Here is a 21397-nt window from a genome sequence, read left to right on the forward strand (position 1 = left end):
TTTAGTCCATTTCATAAATGATTGCTGAATCAATCATTTATGTATGTTGTAATAATTTACCAACCCCTGCCAAACAAACCAAAACATATGAGAGCCCACATTAAAGAAACCTCGCAGAGGCCGGTCTCACAAGGCAACAAATCAAAGAGGAAGCCCAAAAAATGGAAGAAAATGTGTCTAAAGACATCGCCGACTATAACGCAGCCCTGGAAGGCCAGGAAGTGCCAGTGAAGGTAACAACAACTATAACGCAGCCCTGGAAGGCCAGGAAGTGCCAGTGAAGGTAACAAAATCGCCGACTATAATGCAGCCCTAGAAGGCTAGGAAGTGCTAGTGAAGGTAACAACAACAATTGAGGCCAAATTAGATGTTAAAACTGTCAGCTTCACCAAACAGTTACCCTTGCGGACAGGGGAACCAGACATACAAGAATCTATACTCTAAACCCCCCCTTCCAGCCCCGTAAACTTGGTCTTCAAAAACCTATCGCCTCCGCATGATACAATCCTTTCAAATTTTCCCCCATCAGCTGAGGAGGGAGAACCAATAGACAAGGAGGGCCAGCCATAGGTAGAGGTCATTAAGGATATTAAGGAAGCAACCTCAGTGCCTCAAGAGCCTCATCTGGAGGAACAAGCGCCAGAGAAGCTAAGGAGAAAAAGGCACGAAGATAGTCCCAACCCATAGAAAACAAAGACGCCTCCCTCAAAAAGGCGCAAATTCATTCTTAGAGAAGCTGGCCATGCCAACAGAGGCTAATACGTTCCTACAAGAAAGCTTGGTAGGAATTGAACAGCTGTTGCTACAACTCCAACTTTAGGAAGCTAACAGGAGAAAAAGGCACGAAGATAGTCCCAACCCATAGAAAACGAAGACGCCTCCCTCAAAGGCGCAAATTCATTCTTAGAGAAGCTGGCCATGCCAACAGAGGCTAATACGTTCCTACAAGAAAGCTTGGTAGGAATTGAACAGCTGCTGCTACAACTCCAACTTTAGGAACTAGAAGGCTGCTTTCTGCTGGTAGGAATTGAACAGCTATTGCTACAACTCCAACTTTAGGAACTAGAAGGCTCTGCCTCCACTAGCATGGATATATGGTCACAAGAACAATGAGTGTGGTGGTGCCACCTCATGACCACACATCTACTACACAACAAGCATGTCACCAAGCTATGGACGAATATCAAAGCCACCACAAGCCAGGTACAAGCCTTAAAAGAATAGCTAGTTGCAGCCGATGCCAAACACAAAGATACAATTGTTAAGAGTTTAAAGGCCGCAGAGGACCGAGAAGCAAAGATGAGGGCCTTGGAAGAACATAATACGCTGCTAAATAAGCAAGACAATTATCAGGAGGCACAAAGAAAATGAGACACTCAGCACGTAGTTAGAACAGGCTAAAGAGTAGCTCTAGAAAGAAGTGGAACATAACAAAGAAAAGGGAAGTGCAGCACAGCAACCAAATCAAGGAAGCTCATGCCACCTTTCAAACTAAAGAAGATGGATTTACCAATCAGATAAGCGAGCTCAAAGAAGAAAAGGCTGCCGCTCAACAAAAAGTAACGACCATGTAAACAGAGCATAAACAGCTCAACAAAGCCCATGCAGAGAAGATAAGGGAGCTGAATGAGAATATTAGTGCAAAGACCAAGGCCATCAAACAGATCTTGGAGAGTCACCACAGCAAGTTCTTGGCCATGTCAACCAGTAGCTCACCAATAGCCAAACACTGCAGAAGATCGTCTCAAGCAGGCTCAGGCCCAAGTAACCAACCACGCAACTACAAGAGAAGGTACACAAAGCTCATAGTTGCTCAGGAGGCTAGAGAAACTACAATTTTCCCACTCCTCAATGCAAAAGATAGAAGGATACAGGAATTAGAGCAGCAGTAGGTAGCCCTTAAGGAATGGCCTCAAAGACATGAGCAAACAAATCAGTTATGCCAACTTATCGACCGTGCCTCTCCGAGATAGGTTCCTTGTTGCAAGTGACTCCTCCGACCCCTCCTCAAATGCTTACTTTGTTCTTTTCTACACTAACCCTCTCACTACTGCAGTATGAAATTAACCTAACAGAAAACCTTGATTTAGAAGATTTAACTCTCATACATCAAAACATAGAGAGGGATGCAGACCCTACTTAAGTAATGGGAATACTTAGGGGAGATGCGGTGCCTTACTAATCCCGCTGACATATACTTTTTTCAACTCCATCCCATAATGCTCAACCTTTGTAGAGTTAGTGTCGGGTGTTGCAACAATCGGCCATCTTGGATGACAATGTCAACAAACTTGACGTGGTCATGCCAGATGACACTGGCCAACTATGAGGTTGTTGCTAGAATCTATCAATGGGTCATTATACATGGGTGGGTGGAAGTCTATGATACTCATCAGTACCTCAACCTTTCTAAATCTACATTATATAACCCCTTGGGTATCATAAAACTATATAGAAAAATACATAAATACCTAGAGGCTATGCTAACAAATGTCCTTTATGATTTTGATTGGGAACATATAGAATATCCAAATGTAGCCCCGGAAGAAATCACAAACCTCCATGAGTTTTATGAAGACTATGAAACCTCCCCAACCTCCACCCAGCTCAGGAGAGGGGCAAGAAGAAACCCCACAATATTCCTATGTTATCCATTATATCCATCCCTCTCTAGTAAACTACTAAATCCTTAACTAAGTGTATCTCCTACTAACAAAACTGAGGTAGAGTGTATCTTTTCAAGTTACTCTTCTCTCCCTATTGAATTTTCCACTAACTCTCTCGACCCCGAGGAGTTGCCGACAATGAACGTATCTCTACATTCAGGAAGCTTGATGAGGTGCATATTCCCCACCCCCAAGATGACATTGCACCATTTATTGATCAAAATGTATTGGATTCTTTGGCAATTGTAGAGTATGAAGGCTTAATCAAAACAGAGACCCACTCTTGAAGCCAAAGTTGATGTTCCACATACTCATGGAGATCACTCCTTTTGAGCCAACACGTAGAATCCTACCAGAGGCCTACTCTGCAATAGGGTCAAGGTAGCAATAGAATGTTCCTTATCCTCTCCAAGCCCCAATGCCAGACATGGAAGAGTTAATGCCAAAGGGTAGAGAAGGAACCACAAGACAACCACCAGGCCCTGAAGGAAGAAGATTCTTCTAACCCTCTTCCTTCGTCGAGTGCAAGAAACGGAATTCTTCCTTCGGCCTTTGACCTTGACAAAGGTATGAAACCAAGCGAACGGAATAACGGTAAGAAGGATAGGGATAGGAATCGTTGGGACCATCCTTCAGCGCAGGATCCAGCATGATAGAATATTCGATCGCTTGTCAATGTTGCTGCAGTAACGACCTACCTTGTGGAGTTTATGGCTCTGTGAAAGCCAAGGTAGCCTAAGCACGAACTGGGCTACTTACCCGGTCAAAGGGTTGATGTTAGTCAATGGCCGAAGGGCTGACTAACACTGACGTCAATGGCTGTTCCCGTTACAATCTGAATCATGCCAATTATGCCACTTTTTGCGAGGCCCGAAGGGTGAACCATGATAGATTCATCATCTGAAGGTTAAATCGACAGAATGTCCATTGAATACGATAAGGCTTTCGTATTGTTTAGCTAAGCTAGTTCATAGAATTAGTTAGGGATGAAATCTTGTAGCCTAGTTCGTGCTGCCAGTAGCCTGGCAATCCCTGAATCCCTGCTACAATCTGAATCCCTGCTACAATCTGAATCATGCCAGTAGCCTGGCAATCCCTGAATCCCTGCTACAATCTGAATCATGCCAATGATACCACTTTTTTGCTATTATGGTAGAATGATGTCTGATCACTAACCATGATAGATTGCCCTTGCCAGTGAAAAAGCCCATTCTAATGATAATGATAGCCCGGCCAGGTTTCTGGCCCGAGCCTTCGTGTTGAGTATTGGCAGGTGGAAAGGAGGGAAGCAGGCCACAGGGCCACAGAAATCTAAATCTAAATCGTTGGATAGGGTTCTGCTTTCAGGAATTCTATCCGTATCTCTTTCAGTTCCTACTGAAAGAGATACGGAAAGATTAGGCTCAGTTCCTACTGAGCCTAATCTTTCCGCATCCATATCGTAAGAATCCCACCTATCTTCGTATCTTTCTGCCCGCTCTGTTTATTATCCGTATCTGCTTCTGTTTGTTCCTCCCCTTCCAACTACGTTGGGTTTTCTATATCGATCTCACATTGGATGGTGCATCCTAGGACTAGGAAAACACCTCACCGGAGCATAGCCAAAATTAGATTGAAAAATAAGGTAAAGAACTTTGGAAGTCCATATCCCATGCTCTGAGAATCAATGAGAATCCTTTTTTTCGATGGGGATTTTCTTTTATAAGGAAATAAGGAAAGAGCATTTCGAATCCTCACTCGTTGGCTTCTTTCAATAAATAATGTGGAGAGAAATAGATTCTAGCTCCAGATTAATCAGCCGCATCAGGATAGTCTAACCCAGTTTCTCGACCATCCAAGTTGGTTAGTTCTTAATTCCATCGTGGGTGAGTGATCATTTGATGGAGGAATAGCGAGGTAGGGAACCCAACGGTAGAATGTCACCTTGGCGTGGCATGAGTCACCAGTTCGGCATAGCCAAAATTAGATTGAAAAATAAGGTAAAGAACTTTGGAAGTCCATATCCCATGCTCTGAATCAATGAGAATCCTTTTTTTCGATGGGGCTTTTCTTTTATAAGGAAATAAGGAAAGAGCATTTCGAATCCCTCACTCGTTGGCTTCTTTCAATAAATAATGTGGAGAGAAATAGATTCTGGCTCCAGATTAATCACCCGCATCAGGATAGTCTAACCCAGTTTCTCGACCATCCAAGTTGGTTAGTTCTTAATTCCACCGTGGGTGAGTGATCATTTGATGGAGGAATAGCGAGGTAGGGAACCCAGCGATAGAATGTCACCTTGGCGTGGCATGAGTCACCAGTTCAAGCCTGATTTCTCTAAACTTAATCCAAACGTTTGTATTCCCGTCCCCTCGATGGATTGGAAGAGGCTTGTGGGATTGACATAAAGCGGTAGGGGCGTATACACAGTGGGTGAACTTCAAGCTAATACGAAATGGAGAAACCCAAGTTGTGCCTGGAGATAGGGGACTACTCTCAATCAGGTTCATCTATGGCAATTTCGAATCAGCTTCATCTATGTAGAAAGAAGCTATAAGTGATGCAACTACGAATCTCATGGAGAGTTTGATCCGGGCTCTCAGGATGAACGCTGGCGGCATGCCTAACACATGCAAGTCGGACGAGAAGCATCCTCGTGGTGTTTCCAGTGGCGACGGGTGAGTAACGCGTAAGAACCTGCCCTTGGGAGGGGGACAACAGCTAGAAATGGTTACTAATACCCCATAGGCTGAGGAGCAAAAGGGAGGGATCCGCCCGAGGAGGGGCTTGTGTCTGATTAGCTAGTTGGTGGGGCAGTGGCTTACCAAGGCGACGATCAGTAGCTGGTCTGAGAGGATGATCAGCCACACTGGGACACTGAGACACGGCCCAGACTCCGTAGGGAGGCAGCAGTGGGGAATCTTTCGCAATGGGCGAAAGCCTGACGGAGCAATGCCGCGTGGAGGTAGAAGGCCCACGGGTCGTAAACTCCTTTTCTCGGAGAAGAAGCAATGACGGTATCTGAGGAATAAGCATCGGCTAACTCTGTGCCAGCAGCCGTGGTAAGACAGGGGATGCAAGAATTATCCGGAATGATTGGGTGTAAAGCATCTATAGGTGGCTCCTTAAGTCCGCTGTCAAATCCCAAGGCTCAACCCTGGACACGCGGTGGAAACTACTGAGCTAGAGTATGGTAGGGGCAGAGGGAATTTTCGGTGGAGCGGTGAAATGCGTAGAGATCGAAAAGAACACCAAAGGTGAAGGCACTCTACTGGGCCGACACTGACACTGAGAGACGAAAGCTAGGGGAGTGAATGGGATTAGATACCCCAGTAGTCCTAGCCGTAAACGATGGATACTAAAAGCGCTGCACATATCGACCCGTGCAGTGCTGTAGCTAACGCGTTAAGTATCCCACCTGGGGAGTACGTTTGCAAGAATGAAACACAAAGGAATTGACGGGGGCCTGCACAAGCGGTGGAGCATGTGGTTTAATTCGATGCAACGCGAAGAACCTTACCAGGGCTTGACATGCTGCGAATCCTCTTGAAAGAGAGGAGTGCCTTCGGGAACGCGGACACAGGTGGTGCATGGCTGTCGTCAGCTCGTGCCATAAGGTGTTGGGTTAAGTCTCGCAACGAGCGCAACCCTCGTGTTTAGTTGCCACTACTAAGTTTGGAGCCCTAAACAGACTGCCGGTGATAAGCCGGAGGAAGGTGGGGAGTCAGCATGCCCCTTACGCCCTGGGCGACACACGTGCTACAATGGCCGGGACAAAGAGCCGCGACCCCGCGAGGGCAAGCTAACCTCAGAAACTCGGTCTCAGTTCGGATTGCAGGCTGCAACTCGCTTGCAAGAAGCCGGAATCGCTAGTAATCGCCGGTCAGCCACACTAGGTGAATCCGTTCCCGGGCCTTGTACACACTATGGGAGCTGGCCATGCTCGAAGTCGTTAGCTTAACCGCAAGAAGGAGGGGGATGCCTAAGGCAGGGCTAGTGACTGGAGTGAAGTCATAACAAGGTAGCCGTACCGGAAGATGCGGCTGGATCACCTCCTTTTCACGGAGAGTTAATGCTTCTTTGGCACTCAGGTCTTATACTCACCGTTCCAAACCTCGAAACGATAAAATCCACACATCTAACAGATGGGATTCTATTTGTGCGGTGAAGCAAGACCAAGTCCATGAGCTTATTCTCTCAGGTCGGAACAGGCTGGGAGTAATCCCCATACTTCCTTAGGAAAGTACGAGGGATGGATATGGGATGGGGGTTCCCCCGCTTTCAGTGTTGCAGGCCTCCCCCCCTATCCTATTAGGTTAGGGAGGCCCGCATGACGGGCTATTAGCTCAGCAACAACGGTAGAGCGCGCCCCTGATAATCGCGTCGTTGCGCTTGGGCTGTGAAGGCTTTTATACACACAGGTAGTCTAATGTGCCCATCGGCGCGCCTGACCCGAAGATGCGTATCATCCAAGGAACGTTAGCATGGCGTACTCTTCCCATTCTTGACTAGACTGGGTCTCAGGACCAAACTACTCTTCAGGAATAGATAGATGAGGCGATTCACGTGAGATCTCATGGGGATTCAACCTCCCATTCACTCGAGGGATTAACCTTAGAAACTCGGTCTCAGTTCGGATTGCAGGCTGCAACTCGCCATGAAGCCGGAATCGCTAGTAATCGCCTGGTCAGCCACACTTAGGTGAAATCGTTCCCGGGCCTTGTACACACTATGGGAGCTGGCCATGCTCGAAGTCGTTAGCTTAACCGCAAGAAGGAGGGGGATGCCTAAGGCAGGGCTAGTGACTGGAGTGAAGTCATAACAAGGTAGCCGTACCGAAAGGTGCGGCTGGATCACCTCCTTTCAGGGAGAGTTAATGCTTCTTTGGCACTCAGGTCTTATACTCACTGTTCCAAACCTCGAAACGATAAAATCCACACATCTAACAGATGGGATTCTATTTGTGCGGTGAAGCAAGACCAAGTCCATGAGCTTATTCTCTCAGGTCGAAACAGGCTGGGAGTAATCCCCATACTTCCTTAGGAAAGTACGAGGGATGGATATGGGATGGGGGTTCCCCCGCGCTTTCAGTGTTGTGGGCCTCCCCCCCCTATCCTATTAGGTGAGGGAGGCCCGCATGATGGGCTATTAGCTCAGTGTGGTAGAGTGTGCCCCTGATAATCGCCCCGTTGCGCCTGGGCTGTGAAGGCTTTTATATACACGGGTAGTCTAATGTGCCCATCGGCGCCGCCTGACCCGAAGATGCGTATCATCCAAGGAACGTTAGCATGGCGTACTCTTTCCATTCTTGACTAGACTGGGTCTCAGGACCAAACTACTCTTCAGGAATAGATAGATGAGGCGATTCAGGTGAGATCTCATGTGGATTCAACCTCCCATTCACTCGTGGGATTAACCTCAGAAACTCGGTCTCAGTTCAGATTGCAGGCTGCAACTCGCCTACATGAAGCCGGAATCGCTAGTAATCGCTGGTCAGCCACACTAGGTGAATCCGTTCCCGGGCCTTGTACACACTATGGGAGCTCGCCATGCCCGAAGTCGTTAGCTTAACCGCAAGAAGGAGGGGGATGCCTAAGGCAGGGCTAGTGACTGGAGTGAAGTCATAACAAGGTAGCCGTACCGGAAGGTGCGGCTGGATCACCTCCTTTTCAGGGAGAGTTAATGCTTCTTTGGCACTCAGGTCTTATACTCACCGTTCCAAACCTCGAAACGATAAAATCCACACATCTAACAGATGGGATTCTATTTGTGCGGTGAAGCAAGACCAAGTCCATGAGCTTATTCTCTCAGGTCGGAACAGGCTAGGAGTAATCCCCATACTTCCTCAGGAAAGTACGAGGGATGGATATGGGATGGGGGTTCCCCCGCTTTCAGTGTTGCGGGCCTCCCCCCCATATCCTATTAGGTTAGGGAGGCCTGCATGACGGGCTATTAGCTCAGCGGTAGAGTGCACCCCTGATAATCGTGCCGTTGCGCCTGGGCCGTGAAGGCTTTTATACACACGGGTAGTCTAATGTGCCCATCGGCGCCGCCTGACCCGAAGATGCGTATCATCCAAGGAACGTTAGCATGGCATACTCTTTCCATTCTTGACTAGACTGGGTCTCAGGACCAAACTACTCTTCAGGAATAGATAGATGAGGCGATTCAGGTGAGATCTCATGGGGATTCAACCTCCCATTCACTCGTGGGATTCGAGCGATCTGGGGAGGACCGATTACCGCTAACAGATCCCCCCTTCTCGAGAATCTATAAATTCTTTATCAGTGTATAGATGGCTATCTCTCGAGCACAAGCTGATAAACTTCAAGCTAGATGTGAAAGACGGATCACCTAATAACGCATATTCACGGACCAGGAACTACGGGATCACCCTTCTTATTCTAGGGTGATGGAGGGATCATACTATACGAGCCGTTTTTGCTTCCCTTGAAGGTCCATAGAAGCAGCAATCGATGGAACTTATACGGGTAGGGATCCAAGTCCTAGAAAGACTCCTCGGAGAGGCGAGGATATTGGACCTAGACATAGGAAGAATGCCTGATGGAAGAGACTCCCCAGTATTCGACCCAACCGACTAATCGGCTATTCCAAATAGCCTCCAATTCTATGTAACGAGATGTCTTTGTTCATTCTTTCAATGATAGGAAGAGCAGGTTCAAAGAAGGATCCTAGAGTGTACAGGGTTGAGCATCGAGGGTCTCTCGACGCCTTTCTCTCTCTCTTCCATCAAAGTATCTTTCCAGAAACTCGCCGCCGTTAGCAAGGAAAAAGCTGTTTTATTGACTTCGTCACTTTGGCAAGGCGGACAAACCAGTTTCGGGCCACTTAGTTAGTCGAGGCTGTAAGGTTGCCCCGCCTGCCAGTGCAGAAAATTTCGGTTATAGAATGGCCAAAAAAAAAGGAAAGGTCAACCGCTTTCAAGATTGTCGATCTCTCGCTCTTGCTTAATGGTCAACCGCTTTCACCGGCAAGAGGTTACGCAGCTGCATCTATTGATGAGTGCAAGCTCGGATTCTGGAAATGGACCTAAAGGCAAGCGTAGCGAAAGGCTTCCCCGAAGGAAGCCTGAGCGAAGCAATCACCTTTCACTAGGTCATGGTCACTAGGTTACCATTCTATTTATTCAATTTCCCCATAAAGGTTCGAGTCCCGGATGGTCATTTCGATTGGGCAAAGTCAACAAGGAGTCAAGATTGCCTCAATACCCTAGTCCCTTTTTCCGCTTGCATAATTGCTTGAATAAAAAAATAAATGTGTTGAATTTCTTCATTAATTTAATTATTTTTAGATAATAATATATAGAAATGACACTTGTGACGAGCGCTATCGGAACTGATGGGTACGAACCGGCTTTCCATCCATGCCAAAAGAGAGAGAGTTTACCAAAAAAACCGGATGGTGGAGGGATACCCCCTAGGGATGGTGAACGTATAACTGGAGAGAATGTTAGAACAAGATCCTTCATGTATAATCCCGCATAATCCCTAATATTATCAGTTCCGGTTCGTAAACCAAATGAAGTGATACGAGCAAAAGTTCCTAGATTCATGAGAATATGAATGAACGTATAAATTATCATACTTGCATAACCATTCTCGGGGTCTGCAAGTATTCCAATCATAATATATCCAATTTGGCTTATAGAAGAATATGCTAGCATACGTTTCATGCTTATTTGAGTAACGGCAATTCAATTTCCTAATATCATGCTAAGAGTAGCTAATACTCCTAAAGCAATATGCCATTCACTGGATAAATATGGGAAAATAATACCGAAGAGTCGTGTAGATAAAGCTAGAGCTGCTACTTTAGAGGTAACAGAAAAAAAGCAACGACTGGTGTAGGAGAGTTAGAGTCGAAAAGAAGATTTTCGATCTTCTTGCTCATTCAGAACCGTGCATGAAATTCTTACTTCACAACACGGCTCCTGGTTCATAAGAGATTTCTAACTAGTATTGCTCCTAGAACCTTCCTCATGTATGTTTCAAGTCCATTTTTCCTTGAATAATTCATAATCATTCAATATGAGTACTAATTGTTAACTTCTCGAGGAATCCTTCATCATTTGTTTAGATTACCCACACCAGTAGTTTTGTTTCGGATTCTTTCTTGCTTGTTTGTTCCTATTCATTTGCTACGGGAATTCTTTCCACAAGACAAAGACTAAATGGGTTGAAAAGAACGTACATTAGGCGAAAAGAGATAAATTACGATTTTTTTCGTTCCTAACAAACGTAACAATTGTATCTTGGGGTGATTTCTTCGATTGAAAGAATCTATCTATCAACAAGAAGAAAAAAGGCATGTAAACGAAGTAACTCTCTCACTACATTTGCATAACCCACCGTTCTTTGTTAGACCTACCCTTAATAGATAAACTTTACCAAAAGTTGGTAAGAAAGCGATGTAATATTCACGGCAGATAAATACTATCTACTGGATTTTGTCTTTTGTTTTCTTCCACTCTATTTTACTCGTGCAAGATTACTCAGGCGATTCCCATGGATTGTGGCACGGTAAGAGTCAGTTATTGATGCAAATATTGGTTCAGGAAAGTTCTTTTGTTCCCCGCATGTCTGTAAGATCTTGCAAAGAAACAAATCAATTATTATGGGATTATTCATAAAGACTTGATTGTTTCTCGAACGAATCACACTCCTTCATATACATCGGGAGTCCATTGATGAAATGGGACGAGAGGGTTTGAAAGCCATTCCTGCCACAACAAATGCATTAGAAGTATAGATTGCAACAGAATCATACATCTGAGTAGATAGGAGTCCATCAACTACTTTATTAAGCTAAACCTCTCCGCCAGAAAGTCCATACAATAGAGAAAAACCATATACTAGAAAGGACGAACTTGCTCCACCCATCAATAAAAATTTCATAGTTGCTTCGTTCGATCATATATCCTTTTTGGCATATCTGGATAAAAGGTAGGAAGATAAGCTTAAGCACTCCGAGGCTACATAAATCGTTACCAAATCATTCGCGTAACGCAGAGGCATTCCCCCCGAACCTGGGTGATCTATCCATGACCAGGATGAAGCTTGGGTGAAGCTAAGTGGAGGTCCGAACCGACTGATGTTGAAAAATTAGCGGCAGATTAGTTGTGGTTAGGGGTGAAATGCCACTCGAACCCAGAGCTAGCTGGTTATCCCCGAAATGCGTTGAGGCGCAGCAGGTGACTAGACTATCGCCGGGGTAAAGCACTATTCCGGTGCGGGCTACGAGAGCGGTACCAAATCGAGGCAAACTCTGAATACTAGATGTGACCTCCAAATGAGGAGGGAAAAAGGGTCAACCAGTGAGACGATGGGGGATAAGCTTCATCGTCGAGAGGGGAACAGCCCAGATCACCAGCTAAGGCCCCTAAATGGCCGCTCAATGGTAAAGGAGGTAAGTGTGCAAAGATAGCCAGGAGGTTTGCCTAGAAGCAGCCACCCTTGAAAGAGTGCGTAATAGCTCACTGATCAAGCGCTCTTGCGCCGAAGATGAACGGGACTAAGCGGTCTGCCAAAGCTGTGGGATGTCAAGACACATCGGTAAGGGAGCGTTTTGTCCCCAGGTAGAAGCACCAGTGTGAGCAGGTGTGGACAAAGCAGAAACCCTGGCAGATAGGGCTGTCATGCCCACGATAACTTCTCGGGCAGATAAGGGGTCATTTCTGGTGGTTGCCTCAGATTGCATGCACTTAGCCGTCTTCTTGATCTACTGCTTTTTCCTTGTATCAACCTCTGTAGAGCGGTACAATGACAGGAATAGCTCTTCCCATACGTCAACCTCAGTATGGCGGTACGACGGGAATAGCTCTTCCAATGAGGCTTTTACGAGGGAGTCACCTTGGCTTGGGGAAAGCCCATAACAGAATGTCAATTTTGGGCCGCTTCTCTAGGGAAAGGTATTCCAAATAGCCTCTAATTCTATGTAATGAAATGCCTCTGTTCATCCTTCAATGATAGGAGCAGGTCCGAAGAAGGATCCTAGAGTGTACAGGGTTGAGCTAAGAAGGTCTCTCAACGCCTCCCTCTCTTCCATCGAAGTCTCTTTTCAGAAACTTGCCGTTAGCGAGGGAGGGGAAAGGGGAACAAGCACACTTGGAGAGCGCAGTATGACAGAGAGTTGTATGCTGCGTTTGAAAAGGATGAGTCGCTTCTAAGAAAGAATCTATTAATTCTCCATTCTGATGAGATAATAATAGGAATGGTGTAGGTGCGATTATTCACTTCACGGCCGAGGTCTCTGGTTCAAGTCCAAGATGGCCCAGCTGCGCCAAGGGGAATCGGGAGAAGCATCTGATCAGTTCACGTATGCTTTACTTGGCCCGAGCACAGGGGATATAGCTCGGTTGGTAGAGCGCCACCCTTGCAAGTGGGTCGTTGCGCTTATGGGTTGGGTGCCTAATTGTTTAGGTGGTAATGATAGTATCTCCGCGATGGCTAACTCTTCCCCAAGAATGGGGAGGAGGACCGAAACATGCCACTGAGAGACTCTACTGGGACAAAGATGAGCTGTCGTGTAGGGCGGGGTGGGATGGGTGGTTGGTTAGATCCATTATGGGTCGTACATGGACGATAGTTGGAGTCGATGGCTCTCCTGGGGCTACCTCATCCGGATCCCTGGGGAAGAGAATCAAGCTGGCCCTTGCGAACAGAACAGCCTGATGGACTATCTCTCTTCAACTCCCTGAGCACGCACACCCTCCCACCATTTCGAGATCCTCTTCTAGCTGCTGATCCGATCTCAAACCCCAACCACATTTTCCGATCTATCGATCAGTAATATGGTTTGACGGGTTCATGTATCAAAATAAACCCTAATCTTGGCTCAGAAAGTCGAAGCGGGAAGTGGCCGAATGAAAAAAGCGTTTGATTTCAGTAAATCCGCTGAATTTCGAAAGAGAGATTCGAATCGTACCTCCCTTAATGCCAAAGTATACTTCGTATTCAAGAAGGAAAAGCGAAGTGCAACGGGTTTAATGGCGCTCGACCCTTCATGCAATTAGGAAATTCCACGGCAATGGTCCCGCGAGTTTAAAAAGTTACCACCGGAATGGCCAGCCCAATTGCGGATTCCGCACAACTGCCACCGTTAACACTAGTGAAGTGAATGATTAACCCATCATATCATCTGAATAGACAGAAAATACCGGAAAGTTCAAATTGACAGCCAATGGCATTGACTCAATTAGCGTCGGCATAATAGTAATATTTCTTCTATTTATTCGAGAATTCCCCGAATACCTGAAAGAGAGAGAATCATAGAAAATGTCAAATATTTGACCAGATCCGTAAGAGAAAGTCTTTCTTCGTCTCATAAAAATGCGCTGAGCATTGGTTCTTGGTAATCATGCTGTTTAAGAAGTGAAGGGAGGGCGAGTAACCCCATATACCACTATAGCAAAAAGTGACCGAAGCATGATGCAGGTTCGGTTGAAAGGAAGAACCCTAAGCCCTGAACAAGGGCAAAGCATTCCCGTAGGTATATGCTCTAATGTGCACTTTCCGCATCCTACAGGACTTGAACCTGTGACCTTCAACTTAGAAGGTTGTTGCTCTATCCGACTGAGCTAAGGATGCTCTATCCGACTGAGCTAAGGATGCTGTGCATTACAAACACTTCTAGTAGAGAGAGAATGATAGAACCAAAAGTTATGGGTTTTTCAGTGTGGTCAACGTGGCGATAATGTCCAAAAGGAGGGTGGAAACTCCCTCACAAGTTCCCCCCATGGCCCTTCCTTCCCCCCATGGCCCTTCCTTCCCCCCATGGCCCTTCCTTCCCCGGGGTCGACTCCCTCCTGGAGTTTGCAGAGAGGAAAATGGCTTGCTTTTCAGTGTAGTCAGGTAAAACTTGCTTGCCTTAAAGTTATTCTGTTTTGAAGGGCATGACAAATGCATAGGCTCCTTCCCTTCTACTTGGCATTTGCCAAGTGCTTCCCGGTTCCTAAAAGGTAGGCAGGTGGTATGGGCCCTCTGCTGACTTCTCTCCGGGGCTTTCCTCCTGGCGAAGATCCGCCGGTGTTACCTGTGGATGGTTGGGACCATAATAAGATAAGAGTTGAAAGGTCCCACGTTTTTTGCCGGGATGTCGTTCAGTCTTCCGTCCCCAATAGATAGGTAATCCGCTCTCTGTAAACGAAAGGAGGAAGAAGTGGCACTCGGGCCTGACCATGATGTGCCTACAGGCAGGGAGCATATCCACGTCTATCTGGCAACACGTTGAATAGGGCATGGTCACCCAAAAAAGACTCTGATTTGCCAGCTTTTGGCCTCATCTTTCACCAAACTACCGGGCTTGCACGATGATCTTCATTCGTCTGAGATGCTTTCAATCGTGCTTTTGCGACATGCTATGGTCTCGGCCTCCCTTCGCGGGGGTTCTGGTGAGTCCCATGCCTGTATGCAATTCTGGCCTTGCCTCTTTCGACCGCAGATGATATAACGGCCGCCCCATCTTTTCCATCAATAGGTACTCCTAACGCATCAACTACACAACTGGCATGGCCTTTCCTACAGGAACATCCACAATAGATCCAGTGCGCTTGACCATATCTCCTTCTTTAATGGCGGTATCACTACCGGATATAACAATTCCTACATTCTCATTCTCAGAATTCGAAGCCATTCCTTTCACACCGCTGGCAAATTCTACCATTTCCCCCGCTTGAATCTTGTTCGATCCATAAACACGTGCAGTTCCATCCCCAACCGATACCACTCAACCGATCTCATCCACTGGCAATTTGGTGTAATAGTTGGTAATTCTTTCTTCCGAGATAGTAGATAGTTATTCCGTTGCTCTAGCTTTAAATAATCTCGTTCCCTTTCTCTTCCGTCGAACCCCTTTCCTCTGTGCTTTATACCCAGGGCAGTCTCCTACATTCATGGCAATTTCTAGCAAAAAGGAGGGGGAAACGGTAGGGAAGTAACCTCACGAGGTGAACCATGTCATTGATATAGAGGGGAGGGGTCGGACCTTCCCCCAGTGTTGGTTCGTACTACAAAGTAAGTTTTGACGGAATAGACTGGGTGAATGAAGCACTAAAGCCGAATGTGTATTCGTAGCCATGCAGAGACGAAGAGAAATAGATATATACAACTGAAAGGTGAGGGACTACGCGGAGGGAGGGCAACCACATAGCTCTAAATCATAGGATCAAATTCCAGAGTGAGCCCATCGTCTCCGCAATGCAACTACTTTTCGCTCCGCCTTATGGGACTCTGTTATTCGATTGGCAAAAATGGATATTTGTCGTATGGATAATAAATTGGATGAATGAATAGACGAGTAAGGTATTAATTAAACTGCAATTATTCCAATTCGAGTTAACTCTTTCCATTCCATCTCCCTGCGCTTTGCTGCTCCGTTCGGCAATGCTTATTCCTTCGTCTTGCTCGAGCCATGCCTTCCATGACCTGCTGGGCTGTAGGACCAATCTAAACCTTCCGACGTTGGTGAGTAGAGACAAATAACTCTATGGTGGTATTTAGACACGATGTTTTTTAGGGGGTCAGCATCCATTATGTGGCATTGGGGTTACGTCGCGAATTCTGGTAGTAATAGGACCTCCCTCTTTTGAACCTTTCGGCGAAAATCCCTTTCTTACAAGACCAATTCCTTTTATTTTCACTTCAACCGACCTAATTTCGGGTTAAGTGGCAGCTTACGCGACACGTTCCGCAGTTGCTTAAGCTGCATACTTGTCCGAGCGACGGGAACCCCTAAACCCCCTTGAACAACCTGAGGAGGACCCTGTTCTTTCATCTCCCTTGCCATTTGTTATGGTAATGAAGGTATTAATAAAAGTTGATTAAGTATGGGCAATACCGTGGTGCTTTCTTGGCCTTTAGTGGTGTTTTCCCCATTTCCGTTTAGCGGCATGGCTATTATTACTAGTGCTTAGAAGGCTGCTTTTGCATAATTGTATTCTTCATTTCCATTCCCTCAGTTTTGTTTTTTTCCCGGCGTCTTGCCTTCCCTCATTCTTGCGAATGAAAAAGCGCGAATTATTCTTCTTCTTTCGTTGATTGATTGAAACTTTTCTTGACTTGCGACAGGTCTTAGCATTGCTGTAGGTTCATTAACCACGTAATGGCAATCCTGCTTTGTGGCGAAATCCACGGTAACGGTGGCGGCTGATATTAATTAATCATTTGATATATTGCTAGATTTCTCTCTTTAATTCCGAATCAACTAGGAATTTGTTTCAACGTACTATTGTGCTAATCTGGTCAATTTAGTGTCGAGTCGGATTACTAACCTTAGTGTTATCACCGGGACCTAATTAATCACGAACCCAAGTGGCTTTTTTTTGGTCCAATTCCAAAGATTTAGGTTGAGGCAAGTCTGACTTATTTATTGGAAACTAATTTGGTTCCTAGAATATATGACGCGATTTGTTTCTTTTCTCCCTGTTTTCTACGTAGAATTTCATTTCAATAACGAATGATATTATGCTTCGAGCGAAAAACACGAACCGAAGGCGTGACCCGGAGTCAAATCTCATGGCTGAACCCTAGTTTTAAATCTAAAACAGAGCCTTATGGGTTAGTACTGACTTTGTATCCAATTGTTTACGAAGAACAAACGGATTAAGCTTCCATAGACTTGACTTGATTTCGTTGTTCCCAAGGCTTCTCGTTCCGTTCTCGATATTCATGGCAGTTTTTTTGCTTGCGGCGGGAAGACCTCAACTTCGTCCGGGTCACTGACCGATCACACGACCCAGCCGCCTATGTATGCCTTCTACATACAGGTTCCTTTCATATCAGCCATCAAGCTCTTCATTCCGTCCCAATATCAATCTGGATAAACATCTTGCCCAGAATTTCTAGATTTGCCCAGCTATTGCCTTTCTTGTCCCAAAGGCCGAAACACCCTGGGAACCAACCCCTGTTCCAAACACCTGAGACCGATTCCGAGCTTTTCGGGATTATCGTATAATAATGAAAAGGTAGCTTTGCCGACGCTTTGCGCTCAGCGGATGAAATGCCGGGAAGACAAGGGGAGCAAGCTGCGAAACGGGGAAGCAGCCTAGTAGTTAGATTGTTTATGCACTCATTCCCATTACTCGAGATATTTCGAAAAGTGACGCTTTCGACCCAAAACCGAAACTCCTTACCTAGCACCAGTAAACAGTCAATCTATAGCATTGCGGGATAATAAGCATGCTTTTTCTTTGGGACCCGGAGATTCGTCTTTGGGTCGTAAAGGCCAAAGCCAGCCGCCAAGCAATGCTCTTTTAATGCTTCACGTTCGTTTTCCTAGCAAAGTCTGGTCTGATCTTATGACCTTCTAAGCGTTGCGTTAGATTTTACTAGCCTCTGTTTGGTCTGTAAGGTCAACTTGTGCCTGTAGCTCAATCAGATAGAGCACCAAACTTCGAATCCGGGGGTTGATAGTTCGAATCTCTTCGAGCATGGACCTATCGATCAAAGGAACATCGATGAGTCATCGAAGTCTCAAGTCAATAGTTCCAATCCGCAATGAAGTCGCAGAGAAAGCTATAGCGCTTTCTCTGCTCCGCACTCGGCTCCGGTTCCGCTGGTGGAAATAGCTTAATGGTAGAGTATAGCCTTGCCAAGGCTGGAGTTGAGGGTTCGAGTCCCTTTTTTCGCTTGCAGAATTGCTTGAATAAATAAATAAATAAATAAATAAAAAGAAATAAAAAAGTGGTTACTTAACCGATTGAGTGGATGTTTATTATCGCTATCGGCTTATCAGCAGTAAGAACCCCGAGCTGTTCAAGCTAAGAATGACTGTAGGATCCGAGGATGAGTATTTACACGTTATCTCATTATTACAGTCTGTAAGATTTAGGATTGATGATAGTGTTATTGAATTCTTGACTCTCCCCTTCACTTTGACTGGAGGATACACTCGGTTTGGAAGATGCTGGCAAGGTTAAAGGTTTGTTTGACTTCGGCCGTGTTGTCGCAGATGAATCAGAGATTTTTAAAGGGAGCGTATCCACCCATCTATCGTTTTCATCAATCACGAGATTTCTCTTAGTTGAAGGGTCAATGCCTGGGTTTAACATCATTTTTGCGCAGTAAACATTGAGTTTCGGCCAATTAATCTTGAAAGAGGACTCAACGCTACATTTGATAACTCGACCGATATTTTTGTATTGCTCTTTGAACCATGAAAGGTCGACCTTATCCTTGGCTAATCCTTTACTGCGGATTACTGGAAAGAACCCTCCAGTTCCAATGCATAGCATTTAGGAGCTAAGAAGTACCCCTCTACAACCTCGTGCTCTAGTTTGAGCTTTCCTAATTCGTACGAAGACACTTCCTTCTCTGGAAGTGGTTTGTCTAACACTACTGAATCTATATCGGTATAATGGCATCCCGGTAGGGATATGTAAGGATACATGTGTATCCGAGCATATGAAGTCACTGCGGATGAGCTATTACCACGCATCGAATCCATCCAGTGTATCATCTTATCAGCCGATAAATCGTCCTTGTTCAGACGATCCTGCAACCTCTGCAGGCCAAACAGCAAGCTAGCGAATCCAAAACTTACTGATCTTCTGGAGACTAGAGTGGTCACATTCACGATAGGTTATTGTTTCCACTGGTGGTGAGGACAAAATCCAGTCCATACATGAGGTGGGTACTATGCAATTGGATGATGACAACCCCTGGCTGGAAGATTTCAAAATACAACCTGACTGGCACAAGGCGTACCTAACCATACCGGAATATAATAGGGAATACAAAAGCTCTACACCAAACAAACGAATCGACCCACTATACATACCGATCAAGCGACGACTCATGCCACTCCAGTTCTCAAAGAAGCAAAACAAAGGGACTCCCACGTTTGCTCCAGCTTTCCAAAGTTCTTGCCATCAAAGTTTCTAGATATTTCCAATCAAAGGAATAAGATACTCACATGGATTCAATCATGGCATAAGATACTCACATGGATTCAATCAAGCGACGACTCATGCCACTCCAGTTCTCAAAGAAGCAAAACAAAGGGACTCCCACGTTTGCTCTAGCTTTCCAAAGTTCTTGCCATCAAAGTTTCTAGATATTTCCAATCAAAGGAATAAGATACTCACATGGATTCAATCATGGCATATAATTCAAGATCTAGACATAGTGGCTGCGGTTAGATTTCTAAAATTGATCATGGTTCTCATAAATCAGCCCAAAAGAGAGATATGATGGGCATGATATGGAACATCTTGCTTTGACATGGATAGAGGCCAAATGAACGAGGGATGATGCTCTACTACCATCGCCTCCGCCGGTGTCTACCAATATACATGTATGTCACATTCAAAGACATGATAGACACTGGGTTCTAGACTTCCCACTCAGCATTCAAAAGAACCCTAAAAAAGCTTCAATCATGCCGAACTTCTACAGACACGAGTTTAGCGACCATGTCTTCCGACCTAGGTAAGAGGTTCTGAGGACAAAACCTGCATATCAGGTAGGGGGAGATGTTAATCCCATTTTGGATTCACAAAGATACTCCTCCATTTGAGGACATTAATAAGTGTTATGTAAAGGCACTATAAAGGTTGTGCATTATGAGATACTGGCCAGCCAAGGCTTTAGTTAGTAAGTTTTTGGGTGCCCAAGTGTGAATATGGGACAGTTGTATATAAGGAAATTTCTCATAATGGAAACACACAATCCCCCTTTGTGCTATGAGAGCTCTTATCTTGTCTTTTGTATGAGAGGGAGGGAGAGAGAGTGTACTCTAGTGCATATGCCTTTCTATGCTTGTGCGTGGGAGAGTGAGAGGATGATTGCCTTGCATTGTGGTGTGAACGACTCCGCAGTGAGACAGAGTGGAGATGGAGATTGGAGGATTAGAGCTTCTATAAGCAAGCTTGGAGAACCTCAAGGGACGTGAGCTTGGAGCATTGATAAGTACCCTATGACGGTTATTGTCTATTGGTTGTTCCATTGGTGAATTTGTGCAGTTCTCTTGGGAGGTGCAAGAGGCCATAACGTTGAAAAATTAAGTATAGTTATTAATAATAATTACACATTAACCTTGTCATAGGCCTAGTTCCTAAATTTATGTGTCCCAAGTAAACTCATTTTATACAGGAGAAGTACATGAGCTGAGTTCATATTTTTAAAAAAACGCACAAGTAGTCTAATAATTAAAGTCATGATGCACACCAAGAAAGGGTGGTCCACAATACACCTCAACAACCAGCACACATAACACAAGAAAGAGTCCCACTCTTCACAGAAGCCCACTATAGAAGCACCTTTACTCTAGGGAACCCATTTCCAATTCTTCACCGTTTTGGATAAGGAATAGGGAACGTGAGGATGGGTAAAGAGCCAATGTTAGGGACTATCTCATCATAAAGTGATCCACGTAAGATTCACACAATGTGTCCTCCTCAGCCACATGGAGTGAACTTACAACCTTAAGGTTAAGTTGGTAAAAGACAAGTGCCATTAAAAACCACATAGCCTAACCCTATTGGGCAAGGGATCGCGTACCCTAAAACAAAGGGTTTTGTGTAACCAGCTCCTTATGTATTCCACTGCACATGAATACACAAAAGACATACTTAGGATGGCATTTGAAATAGGAAGGGGGGTTAGACGAACATAGCATCTAGAGGCTTAGAGTTAGGAAAAACTAAGCTAATCCACATCTCAAGGATGAATACGCAGAAGACGTGCTTAGGATTACATTTGAAATAGGAAGGGGGGTTAGACTAACATAGCATCTAG

General features: G+C 45.4%; 1 non-coding gene across 1 annotated transcript; it reads right to left on the bottom strand.

The window, feature by feature from the left end:
* Positions 1 to 14177: 14177 nt before the first annotated feature.
* On the bottom strand, positions 14178 to 14251 carry TRNAR-UCU (transfer RNA arginine (anticodon UCU)). The gene has a single exon. It is a non-coding gene; the product is annotated as a tRNA-Arg (tRNA).
* Positions 14252 to 21397: the final 7146 nt, after the last annotated feature.

Source organism: Cibotium barometz, chromosome 20 (assembly GCF_041138505.1).
Source record: "Cibotium barometz isolate CiBa-2024 chromosome 20, ASM4113850v1, whole genome shotgun sequence".
NCBI lineage: Eukaryota > Viridiplantae > Streptophyta > Polypodiopsida > Cyatheales > Cibotiaceae > Cibotium > Cibotium barometz.